The sequence below is a fragment of the Triticum aestivum genome, chromosome 7B, assembly GCF_018294505.1.
Source record: "Triticum aestivum cultivar Chinese Spring chromosome 7B, IWGSC CS RefSeq v2.1, whole genome shotgun sequence".
Taxonomy (NCBI): domain Eukaryota; kingdom Viridiplantae; phylum Streptophyta; class Magnoliopsida; order Poales; family Poaceae; genus Triticum; species Triticum aestivum.
This window is the reverse complement of record NC_057813.1, coordinates 195,162,337-195,185,173: the sequence shown is the minus strand read 5'-3', so window position 1 is coordinate 195,185,173 and position 22,837 is coordinate 195,162,337.

The following is a 22,837-nucleotide window of genomic DNA, read 5'->3' as shown; positions in this document are numbered from 1 at the left end:
CCAAGGCCGAATGGGCGGTAGAGCAAGAGGCGGCCAAAGCCGCACAGAGGGAGCGGAAAAGTCAGAAAGCACTCAAGAAAAGAGAGGCCCGCCGCCGCAAGAAAGAAAAGGACGCACGCGCTGCTGCGGAGAGGTCGGCGGAGATCCAAGCACGGTGGGGTGTCGCCGACAAAGCCGGGAAGGAGAACGACGGCGTCTGGCCAGCATGTGAGAAGTAGTAGTACTAGTAGTTAGTGTGTGTGTCTGTGTCTGAGTACGAGCATGTACCAGTACTACTAGTTACTACTGTAGTTTTTAGAGCAAATTACCAGTACATTAGCCTAGACTAAATGGAAAAATTCCTATCCTATGCATCAAATGGCATCTCTTTCTCTATAGGAATTGAGATGCATGTCATCTCACTTCCTATGATTTTCATATTCCTATAAAATTCCTATCCTATGAACGAAAGGAGGCCTCTGTTGGAGTAACTACTGTAGCTAGCAGTACTGCTGGTACAGTAGTTTTCTTCAAGAAGCGGAATTCAACGAAGTCATGATGGTTCCTTCGTCCGAGCAACTTCAAAGTGGGAAGTGGGCCTGTGATTTGACGGCTCATTAGTCATTGTTACTGCGGCGCGACGACCTGGGTGACTCTCCCTTGGAGTTCTGCGTGCATGGCAAGTGGACCAGGATGGTCGACGTCCCACATGTTGGCGAACGGAAGTATTCTTTCCGATATCGAGGAGCAAGGAAACCGCATGGTATAGTATCACTGCTGATTGGTTCGCAAAAAAATAGTATCACTGCTGATTTATAATTATTTTTTATTTCTGATGAATGCTAGCGTTTCAACTCTTACGACGAAGGGTGCCAAACACGGCACGTGCTGGATGTCCCACACGTCAGCGAAAGGAGTGGGACATGAACAGCGTGGTAGAGCCCAGCGTAAAAAAACAGCGTGGTAGAGCGTCTCCACTTCTTCCACTTCTGGGTCGGAGACCACACGTAGTAGTACTTAGTGGTATGAACGATACAAAGTGCGACCTGGAGAGAAAGACACGTCTAGTTGGAAGGTCTCGGGGCATACACGTAAACAAATATAAAAGTTAATATGTGCCTCCAACTAATATAGTAGTAGTAGAGTACTTAGGCACGTACTCCATAACATCACCGTGCATTGCACGTACAACATTTAGTGGTAGTACGTAGTAAGAGACAAATGCCGCCCAAGAGTTCCCTTCTCGACCTACTTTTGGGTGTTTGGTAGAGTGTATGGAGGGTGCATGAGTCCACACTAGTTTAGCACAAATACACTAGAAGCATGCATGAAGAGAGCATGCATGAAGAGGGGTGTTGAGTTGAGCATGCATGAAGAGGGAACAACTATGCTGAGACGAGAACGCAACCAAACACACCCTATATGCCACGCATGTTCATACCATTTGTGCCTTTCTACTTCACTTACTGCGCTACATTACTCAGGTTCGTACGTCCACTCCTGGGTACATGTCCGTCTCGTAGTTCCAGTCCCACGTGTTCTTCATATAGATGGAACGATCCTTGCATAACACGTGCACCTTGATGCTAGATGTCTCGCGTGTTGGCAAAAGGATGAACAAAGCTCACGTAAAAAAATAGAGTGGAAGAACATAGATTCCGGACGACCGAGAAGGAGCAAGGAACCTCGTGGTGGAGCGTCTGCACTCATAATATTTAATATTATTCAGCGATATAAAATTAACCAATCATCTCCACAGTGGACTGGAAGAGTACGAAACACGGCAGCCCAGTGTAGTTACATCATACTAGTACATGGCTAACCCACGCTATCACCATATTTCTTGGCTTCCGTGCGACACCTATCTCTAGTAATCCAGCAGCCTGTATCGCTTCTCCCTCCTCGTCTCTATCAAAGTGCGGCGGGCTGGCGTTTTTGCCGTCTATTGAGGTCGGTTAACTCATCACATGTTAGCGACATGCCAAGAGCATTCTAAAAAAATTCCTTTCACGTTCCGTTTTCAAAAAGAAAAAAATCCTTTCACGTACGAATTTGCCTGTATGCTTTGAGCAACTTGCATGTCCTATACTGCTCCTGTTTGATACTCTAACTTAGCTAGAGGTTAGACTAACTCATGACTAACCCTGAACTAACTGTAGCCAAAGAGGTGTTTGGGTGACAGGGTTAGATTGACAATAAATGCACTTGATGGAGAGAGAAAAGTGATTTTTCAGTGGTCCCAATGAGAACTATCTCCAGTTAGCACCTCTTGGGTGGGATAGTTTTTTTGGTGGGTTCGGTGCAACTTGCTCCAATTTAAACCCTCATGCTTGGATACTTTAGGGCTATTTGAGCCCCAACTAGCTCAAACTAACTCTAACCCATGGATCCAAACAGGGCCTATGGCCAGTCTCGACGCGGAGCAGTCGCGTGCACCGGGAAGCGGCGCTCTCTCGGCCGTCGCGCCACTTCAAAGCCGGCGCCAGTGAGAGGTCGCCTCCGCTCTGGCCGGGCATTAATGCGGCACTGACGCTCCAGGGCGACGCTGACCGTTTCACGCGGGAAGCGCGCGCTGGCAAGGGAGTATAGGTTTTGAACCGTTTCAGGTGTAGTACTGGTAGTTTGCAAAACTACTCAATTATTGCACTCAGTTTCCTAAGAAATTGTGGTAAAAAACGTTACTCCACAGCCCGCTTCCCTTCTCCTTCCTCTTCCACCGCCCGCGCACGTCCGCGGGAAGCGACCGCTCAACCCTTATATAGGAGTGCTAGCACAAAAAGATGCATGCATGACCACTAAAATTTCCATATTAAAGCGCCGCTCCGGCAGGAGTATGGCGTATGTTGTTACCTTCGGCCGAGCCATGGCTACCGGGCGACGGCGACCAGAGAAGAGGCGGCGGGAGGGGAATGAATGCAGCTACTATTTGGGTTCGCCTTCCGGCTTAAATAAATGCGCAGCATCACATGTACCCGCGGGTGCACAAATTGTAACATACGTGTTTGCTTAAGTGGGCGTCACGTAACTGGTGTGTGTGTGAGAGAGATTCTAAGAGACAGAGTGCGTGTGTGCGACTCTAGTGTTCGGACATGTACTCAACCTTTTGCATCGGGATATAAGTATAATGGTATTTACTTTAGCTAGTGATTTACGTGGCCATGTTAACGTGGTTGTGTCAAAAAAATGTCACTTCCTGCTCATGATTTGCGTTATATAATTACAAGCAAGATTCTCGTGCATTTCACGGAACATCAATATGCATTTTTTTACAAAACACCTATTGTGATTGACCCATGCAGGAGTAATCCCATGTGTAAAAACTAATGATATCTCGAGAATTTTATCGGAAAACTGGTATCTCGAGAATGTCATCGAAAAAATGAAAGATGAGAGATAAGGCGAGGAGGAGTGGAGCGTGGTGGTGACTGGTGGTCGGAATGGGCGGAGGCATGGGGATGGACGGCACCGGCAGGCGACAGCGGCCACCATGCATGCTAGATTGTTCCAGAGACTTATTCCTTTTTTAATTGCTGAGCAAGGAGGTTGTGGGAGATAATGATGTGGAGAGAGGTGCGGGTATCTTTGGTAAAATTATCATAGTTTGCTTTCTATCCGTCAGATATATATCATATGGTGTGTATTACAAGATGGCAGGCACACCATTATCGCCAACTCAATTTTTTATAAGGGTACAGATGATAAGTTTGCTGACTACTAAATTAAGTGGAATTTGTCCATGTTATGCAAGTAAATAAAGGTGATTGTTTATCATACGGGTAAGGTTGGATGAAGGGTGGTAGGAAAAAAATGCTTCGCCTGGAGCATGTGTGTGTGAGATGGAGTCTTACTGTGTGTGTGTGTGTGTGAGGGAGAGAGAGAGATGGAGTCTTAGTTTGTGTGTGTGTGTGTGTGTGAGAGAGAGAGATGGAGTCTTAGTGTGCGTGTGTGTGTGTGGGGGGGGTGTGCGTGCGTGTGTGTGTGTGTGTGTGTGTGTGTGTGTTTGTGTGTGTGTGAGAGAGAGAGATGGAGTCTTAGTGTGTGTGGGGCGGGGGGGGGGGGGGGGTGCGCGCGCGCGTGTGGGTGTGTCGCGGGGTCCTCTGTGGCGGATGTAATTTATGTGTGCATTGCTTCATCATAGGTGATGTGTATGGCAGAGGCCAACACGATGGGGTGCGAGAGAGAAAATGCCCGTAGAGAGGGAAGAGAAGGTGTGTGCGCGTGAGAGGAGTCGACATCGAGAGAACGTGTTTGTTCGAGAGACACCAAGGAATACTACTATATATCGATGGTGCATGTAGGCAGGAATTAAAAAAAGGGATGGTCCGATTCGATGTGGCGTTAGGATTGAGGGTAATTAACTATGTATGGAGTATACCTGGCCATGGGAAGCCCGACCCGGCCGGCCCGACCCGGAAAAGCCCGACCCGGCCCGGCCCGACGCTGCCCCCGGGCCGGGCTCGGGCCTAGATTTTGAGCCCGAAGGCCGGGCCGGGCTGGGCCTGGTCCCATCGTTTTTGCGCTTTCCTGAAGGTCGGGCCGGGCCGGCCCGAAGCCCGACGGGCTTTTAGGTGTTTGGGCCGGGGTCGGGCCCAAAGAACAGGCCCGTTGGTCAGGCCGGGACGGGCCCGGGCCTGGGTTTTTTGCGTCGGGCTTGGCTAGGCCCGGCCTGAAGCCCGGCCCGGCACGAGGTATGGCCAGGTATAGTATGGAGACATAGAGACCTTGAACGTGCATGTGTGAGAGGTATACATGTATATGTGGGATGTGTGTGTGTGTGCGCATGCATGATCGAGATAAAAGAACGAAGACATAAGTCATAAGATCAATGACATGGGAGAGACGGATCGGTATGACAATATGCATGCATGTGAGAATGCAGGGAAGAAGGCCCGACAATTGAGCATGTGTTTTTGTCTTTAAGAGATAGTGGCGTGGGCTGGAGCATGCATCTATGGCGAGCAGAGAGAGTGAGGCACAATGATTGTGCAAAAGAGATCAACCTATAAATGCATATGTATGGAGAGACATATATAGTGTGGGTGATAGGAAGCATGACTCCGTGCGAGAAAGAAATGTTGACGGAGAAACTACAGATAGATATAGAGATGGAGATGCTAGCTAGAGGGACATCCGCTAGTTTGGGTGTTGGAGATGACCACCGGGTGGTTCAGAGGGTGAAGTTATATATGTGTGTGAGAGGGCACTTGACTGCATGTAGAGAGAAATATATGTAGTGTGCATGATAGGAATCAAGAGCGAGGGCGAGAAAGAAGGTTGATGGAGAAACAGATAAATAGAAAGATAAAGATGCTAGCTAGTGTGCGTTAGAGATAGGAGTCGAGTGGATTAGAAGGCTGAGTTATGTGTGTGGGTGTGAGAGAGATAGAGAGAGGGTGCATGTGAGTCACATACAAACAAATATCAGAGAGAAATGAGATCCCAAGAGACGGAGTTTTGTGTCTGCGAGAGAGAAAGATATTTCACAACGAGAGTGATAGCTAGAGAGACATATGAGGGAACGCAAGATATATCTAGGGAGAGAGAGTGTGTGAGCGGCATACAAGAGAACAATGGAGAAATATGAGACCCTGGGAGACAGAGTTTGTGTTTGTGTGTGAGAAAGAGATATTTAAGAGGAAGAGTTGTAGGTTCTCATATCTAAGGAGCGAAAGACATCTCTGTATGAGGGGTGTGTGAGTGGCACACATGGGAATAGTAGAGAGAAATGAGACCCCGGGAGACAAAGTTTTGTGTTTGTGTGAGAGAAAGAGATTCCACATGGAGAATCATAGTTAGAGACACATAGCAGGGAGCGAGATATACTTAGAGAGAGATAGAGTGATGAAGGTCAAGGGAGAGAGTACCGTCAGTGTGTTACGAAGATAAAAGATCATTGTTGACATACAGGTAGCACGAGAGATACCTAAGAGACGATGAACGCGTATAGGTCCAGAGAGATAGTCCTATATAAGCATGAGTGATAGCTATATGAGACGAATATCTGGATTAAAGGGGATTCAAATATTTAAACTGGAGATCACGACATCATAATATCATAACGCAAATTGGTGTATCAAACATGCATATTCATTTGAATTTGGGCACACGTGTAATGTTATATAGTTTATCAATATTGGTGATCCATAGATTCTTTAATTACAAACAATGCATGGTTTATATGCAATTAATGTCTAAACGGGATTACACTATATGTTGCGTGTGTGAAACACATTATACATGTTTGAGAAGTAAAAAAAACCCGCATGAAACACACATTAATTGGAGACAGTTAGCGAGGAATGCATACATTGGATTTAAACATAAAGTGGTTTCAAATATTTGAAAATCCAAATTGATGGATACAACCTTATGAATATGAGATCATGCCATTTGTAAACCATATTTATGTATAAATGGTGTTGTGCTTTTGGAAGTATATATAAAAAATGATGTATATAGAATGTAATTCCAATTGAAAATGGATCCCGCCCGAAAAAATAGAATACAAACGGGATTCGAATTGAGTTGGCACGAGCGTAAATGTGCACTCTGCAAAATTTGAACGAAGTGGGGAAATTTGCAGTAACCGCCCGAAACCAAAATCTGCGAGATGGAAATTACTACTGCCTATCCCTGCCACGCAAAGCCTATCTGCTGGATTTCTATAGGTTTCGATAGGGGTAGGTTTGTAATTTCACCCAAATGTGGCGTAACCACCTCTCACCCGGATTCATACACGGTGGGCGCCAAAACACAGTGTGTCCTCGGCCGAAATCGACTCCCTCCCCGATTCATATTCATATACACGGTGGGCGCCAAAAACAAACTCTCGTCGGCAAATATTCGGTGTATGCGAGATTACCGTCCTATCCCCAACCGACTAATGTTGCTGTGATGTAGTAGAAATTTGAAACGGGGGCTAAGTTTGTAAATTTCCTCGCATTTGAGACAAGCGCACCATGAATACATGGTTCCCCCTCCTCTCTACCTCCCTTTTCCCCATTCGTACTCTGTGGGCGCCAAAACACCCTCTCCACCCCACCCTCCTCCGTCCGCCGCCGTCCACCGCCGTCCTCCTCCACCATGCGGGAGCCGATACATCGACGCCGCCGTCCATTACAAGAGATCAACCTCTCTCATCCACGACATCGGACCGGGATCCTTGCATCCCGTCCTCTCGCTTCATCCCCGCCATCGTCCACCTTGCCAGCGCCGCTCCTACGACCATCTTTTCCACCGCGCCCCGCCGCCACCGTCTACCCTCCTAGATCTGGTTCCACGCCGCCGACATCCATCGCTACCGCAGCACCATCAAATTCTCAGTAGATGCGTACACGACACCGCACCAGAGGCGGTACTCTTTCGTATCTGCTCAACTTATTTATCACAGCAAGAAAATAGATCGCCACTGCTTTACTCTGATTTCTTGTCTTGGTTGCGAAGTTGCCTTTGTCCGCTTTGCACCTTCAGATCCGCCATGGCATGCTCAACACTATACTCCCAATGCTTATGGTTTTCCCCTTTTATATTCCACACTAGTTAAATCATAGTAGACTAAATTTTTCAGAGCTCGCCGGAGTTCGCCGGTACAAACGAAGGGGCTCGGGTGGTTGTGGGGCCTCACCGAACAAAGAAAACTCGACGTGGGTGGGGGTTGGGGCGGGGGTGGGGGGTGGGGGTGGCGGAGGAACACAGGCGGTGGGGGCCGGTGGTCCGACCGGCGGCCCGTGCGGTGTTCTGTATGGGAAGAATCAGAGACAAGGAAGAAGATGGGTTAGGAGACGTAGGATCTTCATCCAACCGCCTGAAATGGTCGAGAGACAGCTGGGAGTTGCATTCTTAATGCGCTCTGGTTCATCATGTGTGGGCACTGCGCAACCAACATTTTATTATCCAAAATCTGCTTGCTCTTCTTTACCATGTTCCTCTTCCGTTCTTCTTTAATATGTACTCTCTCCGTTCCTAAATACAAGTCTTTGTATAGATTCCACCATGGACTACATATGGAGCAAAATGAGTGAATCTACACTCTAAAATGTATCTGGATACATCTGTATGTGATCCATAGTGGAAATCTCTACCAAGACTTATATTTTGGAACGGAGGGAGTATGATAGTAGTATAGTATGTTCCTTGTACTAAAGGTGAGCAGGGACATTTGTAGTGTAGAGGTCTATACGGTCGGTTGTGATGGACACTTTGAGCCTCTTTGATTCGTAGGATCTTGTAAACATAGGAATAGGATTTGTAGTGGCCTGCCCACTTGAATCCTATAAGAATAGCAAGGAAATGCGGGGAGCTGTGTCGCCTTTAAGAGTTACACTGATATTAACAGTGCTGCACCTTCACTTGAAGAGAGCTGGTATTCGAAGCCTTTCTAGCCGTACCGGCAAACTAGCACATATATTCCAGCAAGTTCCACTTTGCTGATTTTACTCTGATGCTTAAGGTTTTCCCGTTATATCTACACTATGATATGTGTAGCTGCTTTGTGTCGCACTAGCAGCAGTCCACTCTTGAAGCTAAACACTGCAATGACTTACAAAATTGGCACCAAGGCATTGAGTGCCATTCTAGATGCAATGAAACTCATACGCTCCCCACATGTTGACTCTTGTTCGGAATATGATCCTAATGACTCTTGTTCAAAATTGCCACATATAGAGAGACAACATGGAATTGCATTTCTTTGGGCGATGTGATTCATCATGAGTGGGCAACCAACATTGTATGCAATGAAGAGGAACCTCAAGAATATGCTTCCTCTTGTGTTCTTTAACATGTTCCTCTTTGTTTATTCTGTATTTAGTACGTACAGTATGTTCCTTGTCAGGAAGGGGCGCAGGGACATCTGCAGTCAACAGCTGATAGAGCTGGCCTGTACGTGATCGATAGGCTTTCAATTACTAGTGGCAAAACAACATCGTATTTTCAATCCAGTTCCACTTTCCTGATTTATATATCGTGGTTATGGTGTACCCCTGTTATGTACACTATGATCTGCCTAGTTGCTGTGTGCTCTTGTTATCATGGTTTGGCAATAAACTCTCTATACAGTATATTATGAACCTGTCATCTGCCAGCTATCCTTACTTCTGGAGCCTATTTTTTTGTGTACTTGTGCCAGATTATATAAATGCACGCACCATATTACAGCACACATGAGCTCTCTCATCAGAATCCAGTGATAGCACACAAGTGTTTACAGGGGCGCCCCTATATTAGAATATCATCTGCATTACAAAGATAATCTCACAACTATTTGTGTTTTCATGGTTCTCAGATATTATACGCAATTACAGTGAATATCAGAATCCGCGCATCAGAAGAATATTGTGGAACACTGCAATGACTTACAAAATTGGCACCAAGGCATTGAGTGCCATTCTGGAAGCAATGAAACTCATACACTCCCCACCTGTTGATTCTTGTCCAGAATATCATCCTAATGACTATTCTAACCTCGAGGAGTCAAAGGCAGATGGCCTGTCCTGTTCATCCATCAAGGTGCCTGTTCTAATTTGCCAAGGTTTTATTGATTGCATGTATCTTGCATATGTTGTCTTGCATTTCTTCTACTTTGTTGCACTGCCATCTTCTTAGTTTACTCATCATATAACTCGAGATGCCATGCCCATCCATTACCAATACATATTCCATCTGTCATCATACCATGTTTTTCCACTCAAATGTTGTTCTTGTGCATCAGACATCAAAAAGGAAGAGGGTGATTGCCGAACCCGAAGGAGCACCAGCAAAGTCCTTGAAAAATGTGGTGGTGCCGGAGAAATCAAACAGCGCCCCACTTATATTGGCTGTACAACCAGTGACACAAAACGTAGGACCGACTCCAGCAGACTGTACCCATACTTCACTGGCCACACCACTAGCCCCACCACACAGGACCTGCACTCCAGCAAAAGGTATACCTATTTCATTTGCCATATCACCAGCAGTACCACAAAAAAATCCCACTCCAGCAAAAAGTACAACAAGTCCACCGGCCGAAGACCTATCCCAACTGCAGAGACGGCCAATTCCTGTAGATTGGAACCCCATTCCATTTATTCCCAGTTTAAAAGACAATGCTTTCAATGTTGTTAGGGACTACGTGCATATATTCCCATCATGGGAAGATTATAGTGAAGACAAACACCATTTTCACATCTTCCTGTCCAACTTACGTGTAAGTGCTATTATTCATGGTTATTATTTTCCTCTTTTCTGCTGATCAAACACATCAATGATTTACATTACATTGTTGTAACTAGGCGAGGGTCAATCTGGATAGTCATGACGAGCAAAGCTTGCTTGTGCTTTTCAAGGAAGCATTGCAGCAGTATCGGTGTTACCTGAGGAAATCACACTTTGATGGCAAGTCTATAAACAAATTTCCGGTGAAGTCTCCTGCGCTAAATTTAGAAGACATTGAATGGAAAAACCTTGTTATGCACTGGTCTCGTTCCCAGGATGAGGTACTGTCTTTGAAATCACATGACAATTTGAACTTCTACTTTTCCGCATGTGCTTTACAGATCTTTTTTGCAGGAAATCTGCTCGAACAAGAATTCCGGTTTGAAAAGAATGACAGGATATCGCAAAAATGCTGCCCGCTGCTTTGCTCTTGTTAGTACCTGTTGTCCTGTATCACTGTACTTGCATACATACCTGGTTCATTATGTGACAGCAGTATGCATGATAGCTTGCTTATCAATTGTTTGCTCCAAATTATCTGATCTGTATGAATGGTTACATTAGTGTAGAATATATCCAATGCCAATGAATTTTTTTAGCTCTACATTGTTCTTGTAAGTACATGCTGTCGTTTATCAGTGTACTTATATTGACAGGTAGTTGTTCATGTACCATCACTCTGCAACTTATTTTCCTTTGCCCTCCATTTTCTACACATCAGATCTATATTTACTCTTACCATAAGGTTGGTACTGAATAAGTTTAGCTATGCATTGCTCTTGGCTGTGCCTTTTGCGTGTATTGCTGCACATACATTTATAGCTACTTGGTTATGTAGCATCACTCTTCACCTTATCTTAAATATTCTCCATTTTTTCGTATATTATCACATCTATATATACTCTTAACAAAATGTAGAATAAAGGCAATGCTTATGAAGAAGATTCTGTGGTAAAATTCTTGAATTGCCGCCCCCATCAGCACGGACAAGGGCTTTATAGAGCCTGTCTTCACCAGTAATGTAAGTTTGTCCTTCTCAAGCCTTCAAACTTTGTTGTGTATAGTTGGTTAGGCATGAATGCAACAGTTGTTTATTTTTGGTGTTTGCATCAAATTGCATGTTTAAAGTTTATTATGTAGTTCATAAACAAAAGTTTGTCCTTCTCAATTTAAGTTTTCAGTTGTACAACCAAGTTCCTTCTTCATACCAAGTAAATTAAACTATACAGAGCAAGTGATCTTCTTTTGCACTGCATGTATGCTTCTGTTCTTCATCCGTAATCCAGTGGTGTGGTGAACCTACCCACTACAGCACAATGTCATATTCTGCAATGTCTTAACTATGAACAATGTCATATCATTCTACTATTATTTAAATCATCTCTTTATTTGCCAATCTGAAATGGGATAAATTGACAGCACACTAACCATTGATATACTTATGAGTTCTTGATCTGTAATCCAGTGGTGTCGTGAAGCTGCCAACTCCTTCACAATGTCATTTCCTGCCATGTTTTGACCTGAACAATACCATATTGTGTTAATGCATTTTTAAACTGTGTCACTTTATTCGTCGGTAAGAAATGTGATGAATCGTCAGCACTGATACTTTTATGTGCAAAAACTGTCATATGTCTGCTTGTTTATCTTTCAGAGTGAGGAAGATATAAGTGTTGAATAAGCGCAGTCTCATCATCTTGCTCAGGTGCTTGCGCTGCAGGTCGCCAGCAGGGCTAACCTTTCTTGAACTCTATTGAAGTGCTGTCGGTTTTGTATATTATTTTGTCGGCGTGTTTATTTGCACTGGTGGCGATCTTTGATGCCCAGTGTATGTAATCTGCTGTCTGCTTGTGCTTTATTATCATAGTGGCAAACTTTGATGCCCAGTGGATGTAATATGTCGTAATTTGTTTATTGTATAGTCTAGGTTTTTTCTTATTCACGATGCTGCAGTTATTTTACTGTATATATATCTTGTCTTCGCAGTAAAGCAGCCAAACCGTAAAATTATGGTACATAATCGGGCCGTCATGCAATTACGATGTATGATCCACATCATGGGCCCCGTCAAACTGGCCCACTAGTAGATTCGGGCCTTTAATAGGCCGAGTAACCCCCGACCCTCTTTTCGCAAGAAAACTCAATGGGCTTTTAGGAGGCTGAGAAGTAGGTTGGGGCTGAAACGTGCCGAACAGCTCACGGGCCGGCAGCAGCCCGAAATGGTCCCCAGCCCATGATTGTGCGAATCAAATCACGGGCTTTTAACAGGCCAAAATTGTCTCAGTCCTTGTTTGGCCCAATCAGATATCGGCTACGAGCAGGCCGGATGCAAACCGGGCCTTAGTTAGGCCCAACTATATGACAGGCTTTTAACAGGACAAAATTAATATAGGGCCGAAATGTTAAACGTGCCCTTAACAGGCCGAAACTAATATCAGGCCGAGTTACTAAATGGGACTTTTGCAAGTGGGCCCAAAAGCATAGCGTCCAGTTAACGGGCCGAATCTGATATGGGCCATAATTGAGGCCAAAGCCTCTTAAAGGGCCAGACCTGATCTGGGCCGTGATTTGGCCCAGAACGTGGGAGGCTTTTAACGGGCCGGATCTCATATGGGCCATTATCAGGACCGGAACGTGGCAGGCCATTAATGGACCGGATCAAATATGGGTCGGCATTTGGCCCAAAACATGGCGACCAGTTAATGGGCCAGCCTACTAGGGTCCTCAAAATCTTGTGGGCCTACAGCTGGGCCGGCCCATTAGTGTCGGCGAAATCTCGTGGGCCTTTAGCTGGGCCGGCCCATTATGATCCACAAGAATTTTGTGGGCCTTTACCTGGGCCGGCCCATTATGGCACACAAAAATCTTGTGGGCCTTTACCTGGGCCGACCCATTATGGCCCGCGAAATCTTGTGGGCCTTTAGCTGGGCCAGGCCATTATGGTCCGCAAAATCTCGTGGGCCTTTAGCTGGGCCGGCCCATTATGGTCTGCAAAATCTTGTGGGCCTTTAGTTGCCGGCCCATTTATACTTGATGGGCCGTGCCACGTGTCGACGAATCATGGGCGCCTTCTATCCAATGAGTGGATGACATCTGTCCCAACGATGAGCCGACACGTGTTTCCTCCAGCCAATGATGATTTTACACGTGGAAAATCCCCATTGGTCGGGGCTGTTAACGGGTTATCGGATCCAAAACCTGACCCGATAGCTTAACGGCATTCCGTTACGGTGGATGCCATGTGTCAGTCACCCTTGACGAAAGCAATTCTGTGACGCGCGATTTATCATCACGGAAGTGGACACTTCCGTGATGATAATTTTGGTAATGTCATGGAACACTTCTACGACAACACATGTATGACTATCTTGATTCTGTCATAAAATCGTCATGGATGTACATGCATGACAAAAAACGCGACCTACTGTGACAAACACGTATCATCACGGAAGTGTATTTTTTGTAGTGAGTATTAAGTTCATAAAAAACAGAGTAACACCTTATGCAAGATGACATGGTATAGAGAAGATAAACTCACGTATGAATAAACCCCATCTTTTTTACCCTTAATAGCAACGATACATATGTGTCATGTCCCCTTTTGTCACTGGGATTGAGCACCGCAGGATCGAACCCATTACAAAGCACATCTTCTCATTGCAAGATAAATCAATCTACTTGGCCAAACCAAATCAATAGATCGGAGAAGAAAGACGGAGCTATAACAATGATGCATAAAAATGTTCAGAGAAAATTCAAATAATATTCATGGATAGATCTGATCATAAACTCAAAATTCATCAGATCCCAGCAAACACACCACAGAAAAGAATTACATCGGATAGAATTCCAAGAACATCAAGGAGAACATTGTATTGAAGAACATCGAGTGAGAAGTCATCTAGCTACTAACTATGGACCCGTAGGTCTATGGTAAACTACTCACACATCATCAGAAGGGCAACAAGGTTGATGTAGAGACCCTCCATGCTTGAATCCCTCTCCGGCGGAGTGCCAGAAAAGGTCTTCAGATGGGATCTCTCGAGAACAGAGGCTTGCATCGGCGGAAAAAGTATTTCATGGACTCCTCTGTTGGTTTTCTGATTTTAGAGAATTTATAGAGGCGGAGTTAGGTCAAACGGAGCCACGTGGCCCCCACATGATACCAAGGCATGCCATGGTGCCTTGTGGGCTACTGCTCCATCTTCTCGCCCCCTCTCGAAGCTTCCAGGGTCTCTTGTTGCCAGAAAAAATCTGAAAAAAGTTTTGTGGCATTTGACTTCATTTGGTATTGATATTGTGCAAAGTCAAAAACAAGCAAAAAACAATAACTAACACTGGGCACTAAGTTAGTAGGTTAGTCCCAAAAAATATATATAGTTGCTTGTAAATGTATATGAAACATCCAAGATTGATACTATAATAGCATGGAACAATAAAAAATTATAGATACATTGAAGACATATCATATAACAATGTGCTTGAAAGGATCGATATGGTTGACTAGAGGGGGTGAATAGGCAACTACCAATTTTTTAGCTTTTCTTAACAAATTAGGCTTAGCAACAAAAGATTGTCTAGATGTGCAACTAGGTGAGCAACCTATATGACGCTAACAACAACAACAATAACAAGTATAAGCAAATGATACAACACAACAATAGCATGCACAAAGTAAAGGTAACAGATAACCACAAGTGGAGGCGGTGGAGACGAGGATGTGTTACCGAAGTTCCTTCCCTTTAAGGTGAAGTATGTCTCCATTGGAGTGGTGTGGAGGCACAATGCTCCCCAAGAAGCCACTAGGGCCACCGTATTATCCTCACGCCCTCACACAATGCGAGATGTCATGATTCCACTAGTGGTGCCCTTGAAGGAGGCAACCGGACCTTTACAAACAAGGTTGGGGCTCTCTCCACAACCAAATTGGAGGCTCCCAACAAACCACAGAGCTTCACCACAATGGAATGTTTCTCTGAGGTGACCTCAACCGTCTACGGTGCTCAAAAACCCAAGAGTAACAAGACCCGCAAGGGATTAGCGGGGGGAATCAAATTTCTCTTTGTGGAAGTGTAGATCGGGGCCTTCTCAACAAATCCTTAGAGAATCAACAAGTTTGATTGGCTAGGGAGAGAGATCGAGCGAAAATGAGCTTTGGAGCAACAATGGAGTTTGGGGAAGAAGAGGTAGGTATTCTTGGGGAAGAAGAACCCCTTTATAGTGGGGGAACAATCCAACCGTTATCCCCACTCACAACCCGCAACGCGCGGTACTACTGCTCATGGGAGCGGTACTACTGCTTGCTGTAGTGGTACTGCCGCTTGGCCCAGCGATACTACCATTGTGACCATGCTCAGTAGCTGCACAGGGAGTAGGAACAGAGGGGAGAGATCCCGAGCGACACTAGTAGCGGTGGTAGGTGTGGTACTACCGCTCCTACTGCCATTGCCACTGCCGATGAACCCGACACGAGAACAACACGTCTAGAGTCGAAGCGGGACTAGTGTGGAACTAGAGCGGAACTACCGCCTGTTGCACTGGGCGGTACTACCGCTGCTACAACGGTACTACCGCCTGTTGCTCTGGGTGGTATTGTCGCTACCCTCCATGATACTACCACTGGCTTCTCTCCAATGCCACTTCCACGATAACGAAGGATCCTCCAAGGATGCAAAAAAGAGCTAGGGTGCAAAAGAGATGTGTACATATTGATTCCACCCATCCTTTCCGATACAGACCCCCTCTTGATAGTATTGTATCTCCTTCGATTCAATCCACCAAAACTAAAACTAAGGAAAACTACACCGTCTTCACTTTAAGCTCTGAGGGGAGGAAATCATTTCGTGCCATATTGTCACATCCCTGGTCCTGTTATGCACTAGGCTAGACCTCATGTGAGCATCATGTTTTAATTCAAATGAAATTTGAATTGAGGAATTTTCAAAGCCTCAGAAACCTTCTAAAAATGATCAACATTAAAATCTCCTCAAAGAAGTCCAAGAAAATGTTCCTCTTAGTCTCTGAAAATATTGCAAAGAGGTAAAACTCAAAACAATATTTTTGGTATCTCAGAGTTAATTATTTTGGGCCTTTGAATTAAATAAATAGCTATTTGCATTGGATATATATTTGATATATAAATAATATATGTCCAATAATTACTGGAACATTTTATGTGGTTTGGTATATTTTAGTTCTAGCCACATAACTATTTTCAGGATTTTATAAAATGGTTTAGTATATTACTAAACTAAAACAACACAGAACAAAATAGATAAATAAAAACAAAAATAAAACAGAGCAGAGGACTACCTGGCGCTCACCTCAGCCCACTTACCTGGCCCAGCTCCTCCAGCGCGGCCCAGTCGGCCCAGCCCATCTCCACTTCCTCCCCTGTCGTCTTCCTCCCTTCCAGGAGGACGGGCACGCGCCCGGCGCGCGCGGCCACGCGCCCCGGCCACCTCCTGCTTCCCGGCCACCTCCTGCTTCCCCCCCGGCCTCCCTAGCGACGCCACAACGAGGCCTCGTGTCCCCTCGCTCCTCTTCCTCCCCCAGCTGCATCCCCTCTCTCCTCTGCTCCCTCTCTCTCGCCCGGACCGAACGGAGCCGCCGCCACCGACGAGCTCCCTCGCGGCCACCGCCACCCCCTCTCCTCCCCGACGTGCTCCCGAGCTCCTGCACCTCGTCGCCAACCCCCTCACCGAGCCACGTGACCGGAAGAGCCCCGAAGCACCGCCCCGACGCTTTTCCCCCTCCTCGGCCACCGAGGATCGCCGTCGTCAAATTCGTCGCCGTCCGGCCTCCCTCAAGCTCGCCGTCCACCTCTACAGGGTCTATGTGAGCTCCTCTTCCATTTCCCCTCCTCCCCGCGCTCGTTCCCGCACGCTAGCCGCCCTTTCCACCGGGGCCGTGAGCTCCTCGCCGCCGGCGATGACGCGGACAAGGCTAGAGCCACCGGAGCTAGCTACCGAGCACGGCAACGTGCTCCGCACCTCACCAGGAACCTAACACACACACTAGCTTCCCCTCCCGTGCCCCCTAACGCCAACCCCGACCTCGCCCGAACTCCGGCCGCCGCCCCCTCGCCGCTGCCGACGCCACAGCCAACCCCAACTCCTCTGGCTTGCTCCATTGGATGCGCACGAGCTCGAGCTCCCTGTAGAACCCCTCCGCGCGTCGAATGGGCGCCGGAGCAGCCATTCCGGCGAGCCACCGCCGCGTCTGGTCGTTGCCGGCGGTTAGACGCCGGTGGATTAGCCGGGTTGACCAGGGATTTGACCCCCCTGGGTCACTGACGTGTGGGCCCGTCCCCTGCTAACCTTTGGTTAAATCAATAACTAAGTTTAATTAAGCCACTGACTCACTGACATGCGGGCCCGGGCCGACTAATTAAACTAGGTTAGGTTTAAATTATATTAGGATTAGCCGTAGTCACTGACCAGTGGGCCCCACTGGTCAGGTTTGACCCGAGCCGGCCCCTGTTGACTTGCTGACGTCATGCCAACGTCATGCTGACGCAGTAATGTTTTCTGGATTTAATTTAATTCTGAAATTCCAGAAAATGCCTATAACTTCTAAAAATCATAGAAAATTAACCGTAACTCCAAATGAAATAAATTATATATGAAAAATTATCAGAAAAATTCAAGGAATCCATCTGTACCATTTTCATGCATGCTAGAACAACTTATAGCTGCTGTTTAGCACAAATCATATAAAGGGCATTTAAATATCCACATATGGAGTTTGAATTTGAATCTTGGATTCAAACCAACTTCATTTAATCTGGTTTTAGTTGCATTAGCTCAAAACACATTCATTTTGCCATGTCATGATCATGCATCATATTGTGCATTGCATTGATTGTGTTCCCTTCTGTGTTGCCGGTATTTGTCCCCTCTCGATAGACGTGATACCGATGATGTGATCGTTGACACTGATGAAGACTCAATGTTATCTTCAGAAGTGCCAGGCAAGCAAAACCCCCTTGTTCATTTCGATAAAATCCCACTCTCTCGCTCCTGCTCTCTTTTACTGCATTAGGACAACAACGACATTTTGTTACTTGCTGCGGTAGCTGAACCCCTTTATCCTTTGCATGACCTGTCATTGCCACAGTAAATAGATGAAACCCACTAGCATGAGTAGGAGTTGTTTGAGCCCTGATGTGCCTACTCATTCATGCTTGTTGTCATGCCTGCTATTGCTTAGAGTTGAGTCAGGTCTGATTCATCGGGGATGAATCAGAGGCGTGTGAACATGTCCTACTGTGTGTGAGCTAAGTGTGTGAACACGATTTGGTAAAGGTAGCGGTGAGAGGCCATGTAGGAGTACATGGTGGGTTGTCTCATTGCAGCCGTCCTCAGGAACTGAGTTCTGTGTTTGTGATCCATGATTCAGCTACTACCACGCATTGGGCCCGAAACCAATGGACCCTCTCGGCTTCTTAATCACCCTTGTCCTCTGTCCAGGAGTTGCAAGTAGTTTCTGGTGTTTGTAGTATGCTGGAGGCCGTGCGCAGCGCTGACCGTAGGGGTGGGCTGTGATGCGGTAGGCACGTGGCACGGTGTACCGTGCGCCCGTTTGGTGTCTCGGGAACCCTGTTCACATCGTTTGGGGCTGTGAGCGAAACTCCGGCCGGATCTCCTCATGGATGGAACCCGAATAGGCGATAAACCTGGACTAGAGACTCGAGTGTTTAGGCAGGCCGTGGCCGACACCCACGTTGGGCTTCCGCTTGAAGGTTGCCGAGTACATGTCGTGTAAACGGCGGTAAGTGGTGAGAGCATGTGTGAAGAAGTACACCCCTGCAGGGTTAACATGATCTATTCGAATAGCCGTGTCCGCGGAAAAGGACTTCTGGGTTGCTTATATCAGTTCATAGACAAGTGAAAGTGGATACTCTAAAATACGCAAGATAAGCGTGAGTGCTATGGATGGCGTTCTCGTAGGGAGACGGGAGCGGATCCATAGTGGTGTATTGATATGGTGAATATGTGGACTCGTGTGCGCCACCTCAAAAGAGTTACTTGCAGTCGTAGTTCAGGATAGCCACCGAGTCAAAGCTGGCTTGCTGCAGTTAAACCCCACCATCCCCTTTGTTGATAATGATGCATATGTAGTTAGTTCTGATGTAAGTCTTGCTGGGTACATTTGTACTCACGTTTGCCTATTTTATGTTTTTGCAGAGAGACTTCGGTCTCACTAGTAGTTTCCGCGTGGACTTCGACGTTTAGCTTGTTACCTCAGCTACGATCTTGTGCCCTCGGCAGGATCTGATAGATAGTCAGGCTTCTCAGCCTTTTTCATTTATAGATGTCTGTACTCAGACATGATAGCTTCCGCTTGTGCTTTGATTTGTATGCTCTGATTGTTGGGTCATGAGACCCATGTTTGTAATATCTCGCTCCTCGGAGCCTATTGAATAAATTACTTGAGTCGTAGAGTCATGTTGTGATGCCATGTTGTATTTGCACATATCGAGCATATTGTGTGTATGTTATTGAAATGCTTGGTATGTGTGGGATCTGACCATCTAGTTGTTTATCTTTAGTAGCCTCTCTTACGGGGAAATGTCTCCTAGTGTTTCCACCGAGCCATGGTAGCTTGCTACTGCTCCGGAACACTTAGGCTGGCCGGCATGTGTCCTTCTTCGTTCCTGTGTCTGTCCCTTCGGGGAAATGTCACGCGATGAATACCGGAGTCCTGTTAGCCCGCTACAGCCCGGTTCACCGGAGTCCTGCTAGCCCAGTGCTACAGCCTGGATTCACTCGCTGATGACCGACACGTTCGATGCTGGGTCATGGATGCCTGTCCCTGTAAGTCTGTGCCACTTTGGGTTTACGACTAGCCATGTCAGCCCGGGCTCCTTATCATATGGATGCTAGCGACACTGTCATATACGTGTGCCAAAAGGCGCAAACGGTCCCGGGCAAAGGTAAGGCGACACCCGTGGGAATACCGTGCGTGAGGCCGCAAAGTGATATGAGGTGTTACATGCTAGATCGATGTGGCATTGAGTCGGGGTCCTGACAACGTTGGTATCAGAGCTTGACTGCCTGTAGGATTACCAAGCCAAACTGGTCGAAGTTGAGTCTAGATATTCTTTAGTTATGTAAGGGAATTGATTGTGGGATGGAACGTAAGGCTCTTTTTACTCCTTATACCTCATGGCCTTCTGATCTGAGTCATCATCTTCTCTTCTACGGGGATTAAGAACTAGGCTATCTCTTCTTTCTATTAGGATCACGTGTTACTAATCCGTAGACTTATAAGATTGTTGGATTAAGCCTCAGTTCAGTTTCTACCTCTGTATGTTAATTATTGATCTCGAAACCTTGATATTGTGCTTCTGAGTGGTTATGCCACCATTTTTGTGAATGTCTCAAATCTTTTCTGAGCATTTACAGCCGTTATGCTGTCCGAGTCATCCCAGGTTTCTAAGTAGTCTGATGCATTTGCAAATTCCTTCCTCCCGCTTCGATGTTCCTTTGGGCCAGATTAACCACACTAATCGGTGTGTTGAGGTAATTATTACCTCGACATATATGTTGGAATTATTATTATGACCCTAAGTGCTTAGAGGATCATCTAGTAATTTAGCCATGATTTGTGTTCCCAGTGTGATGATTCTGGCCATCATTCTCGAAAGCATCCCGTGATGCTACTTAGTAATAGGTATTCTGTTCCTGGGTTCTTGAACCCGATATTCACCCTACTTACATCATGTTGATAGTGTTGCTAGTTCCTTTAGTATATTAGTAACCTTTGCGATAGTCCTCGAGGTCCGTGGTATATCCTTCTTCCAATTACCATGAACCATTCTTGGCAGGAGTTCTTCTGAACCAAAAGATGACAACAAGAGTGCTCTCGATGAGTTCTCCATTCATAAATCGTGACTCTGCCAGTTCTACCTTTCTGCATGGGTTATCCGGAAGAAATATGTTGAACTTCGTTCGACATGCTAATCCATGCATCCACAACTCAGAAAATCATATGTTCTTTTGAGTTGTCCCATCTTAGTTGTTTCCGACCCTCGCCTATCAATTGATAGTCAAGAGTATGCGTGCATTCGTTCGTCGATGCCTATTACCCTTGTGGTCCGCCAAGCCATTCTATTTTAGAATGAATAGGAGAAACAAACTCCAGTACCTCATCCATATCTAGGATTGGGTCAAAGTAGTTGTATTCCGCAGATCAAATGCCAATCCAGCTTTTGGTTCTGTTCTACCTTGGAGTATTACCCCCTTTATGTCAGAATTGTCATGAGAACTGCACCAACTTTCATGAATTTTGACGTAGTAATACTTCTCACCATCATTAGTCATTCCTCGGCCATCGTGTTGATGCAACCGGAATACCGACAAATGAATTGAGATGTGTGAAATCAATACTCCCAGCAACCTCGTTGCTTGGTAGTTAAGGGACAATAATTTCATTCTTAGCGTGTTGGTTTTTGAATCATCCTTCTAAGACTGATCGTGCTACCTAGTCCTTATTTCGATGCACCCTTCGATTGATGAGTTAGGATCTTGTCAAGTCCTCACTCATTTGATCATATCGTCTTGCCCTCAAAAGCGAGATTGTTCTCGAGCTTAGTAACATATCGGTGGTTCGTGATTTTCCGAATATCTTCTCGAAAGTATCACCAGGCTGTCACCTGACTGTTATGTTGAGCTCGTGATCAAGTTGGTTTCTTGTGAACCACCTTCTCTCCAAGAATCGGTGTTAGATATCCCTAAGCTAGTTGGTTAAGCTAGACAACAACTTGGAGAGTTGGAAGATAAAAACTTGCCTGACTTAGTTCGTTCCAAAGGGATATTCTTGTGTAGTGTGTGTTGAAGAAAGATGATATCTTCATCGATTGGTCCTTGTGATCAGTTGCTGGACCTATTGTCTTATCAATCCTTTGATTTGAGTGTGGGCTATCGTCAAATCAAATCAGTACCAACGATGCTCGTAATGTTGTCTTATTTGTGGTTGATCCCTCGAGCATACACCATTACATCTTTGGTCTGACCAATGCTATCACCGTGTTCACTTAACTATGGAATTCCTTTTAAAAGGAAACCTAGATGAATTGTTGTTGAGCCCATTGACAACATCCTTATCTCCTCCATGATTTTGTTGAACATTAAGTTAGTGTTGGAAACTTTTGAAGGCATTTGTTCATGCTAGCTCATGAAGCATATGTTTGGATGAAGGTAGTGACTTCCTTTAATTCATGTGCATCTGATGCAAGTTGCCGCCGTGGATTCGAGAAAGTCAATGTTGTTTCCTTTGGAATCATCCCAAATCAGTCATGCATATGTGCGAAAGTATTCTGTGGTTCGGAGACTTGCAACCTCCATTCTATATGTGCTCCGTAGCACCCCAAGCCACTGACTGATTTGTTCGAGAACAGGAGTTAAGTGTTAATCCATGGTAATGCACAAGACTTCGATACCCTCGTTGATGGTTCCCCCTCCTGAACTCGGTAGTGTTTTATTGTAAGACTACCATGAGGGCATGCTTGTCCGGGACAACGTGTTCACATGTTTGTAGCAGAACCAGCTCATGTTTTGGAGCTTGCTATCGTAGTTCATTTCCCGAGAATCTCGCAACGTCATCTCGTCGATTATGTTGCAAACTTTCATTTTTCTTCCTAGACTCGATGAGTCTGGAA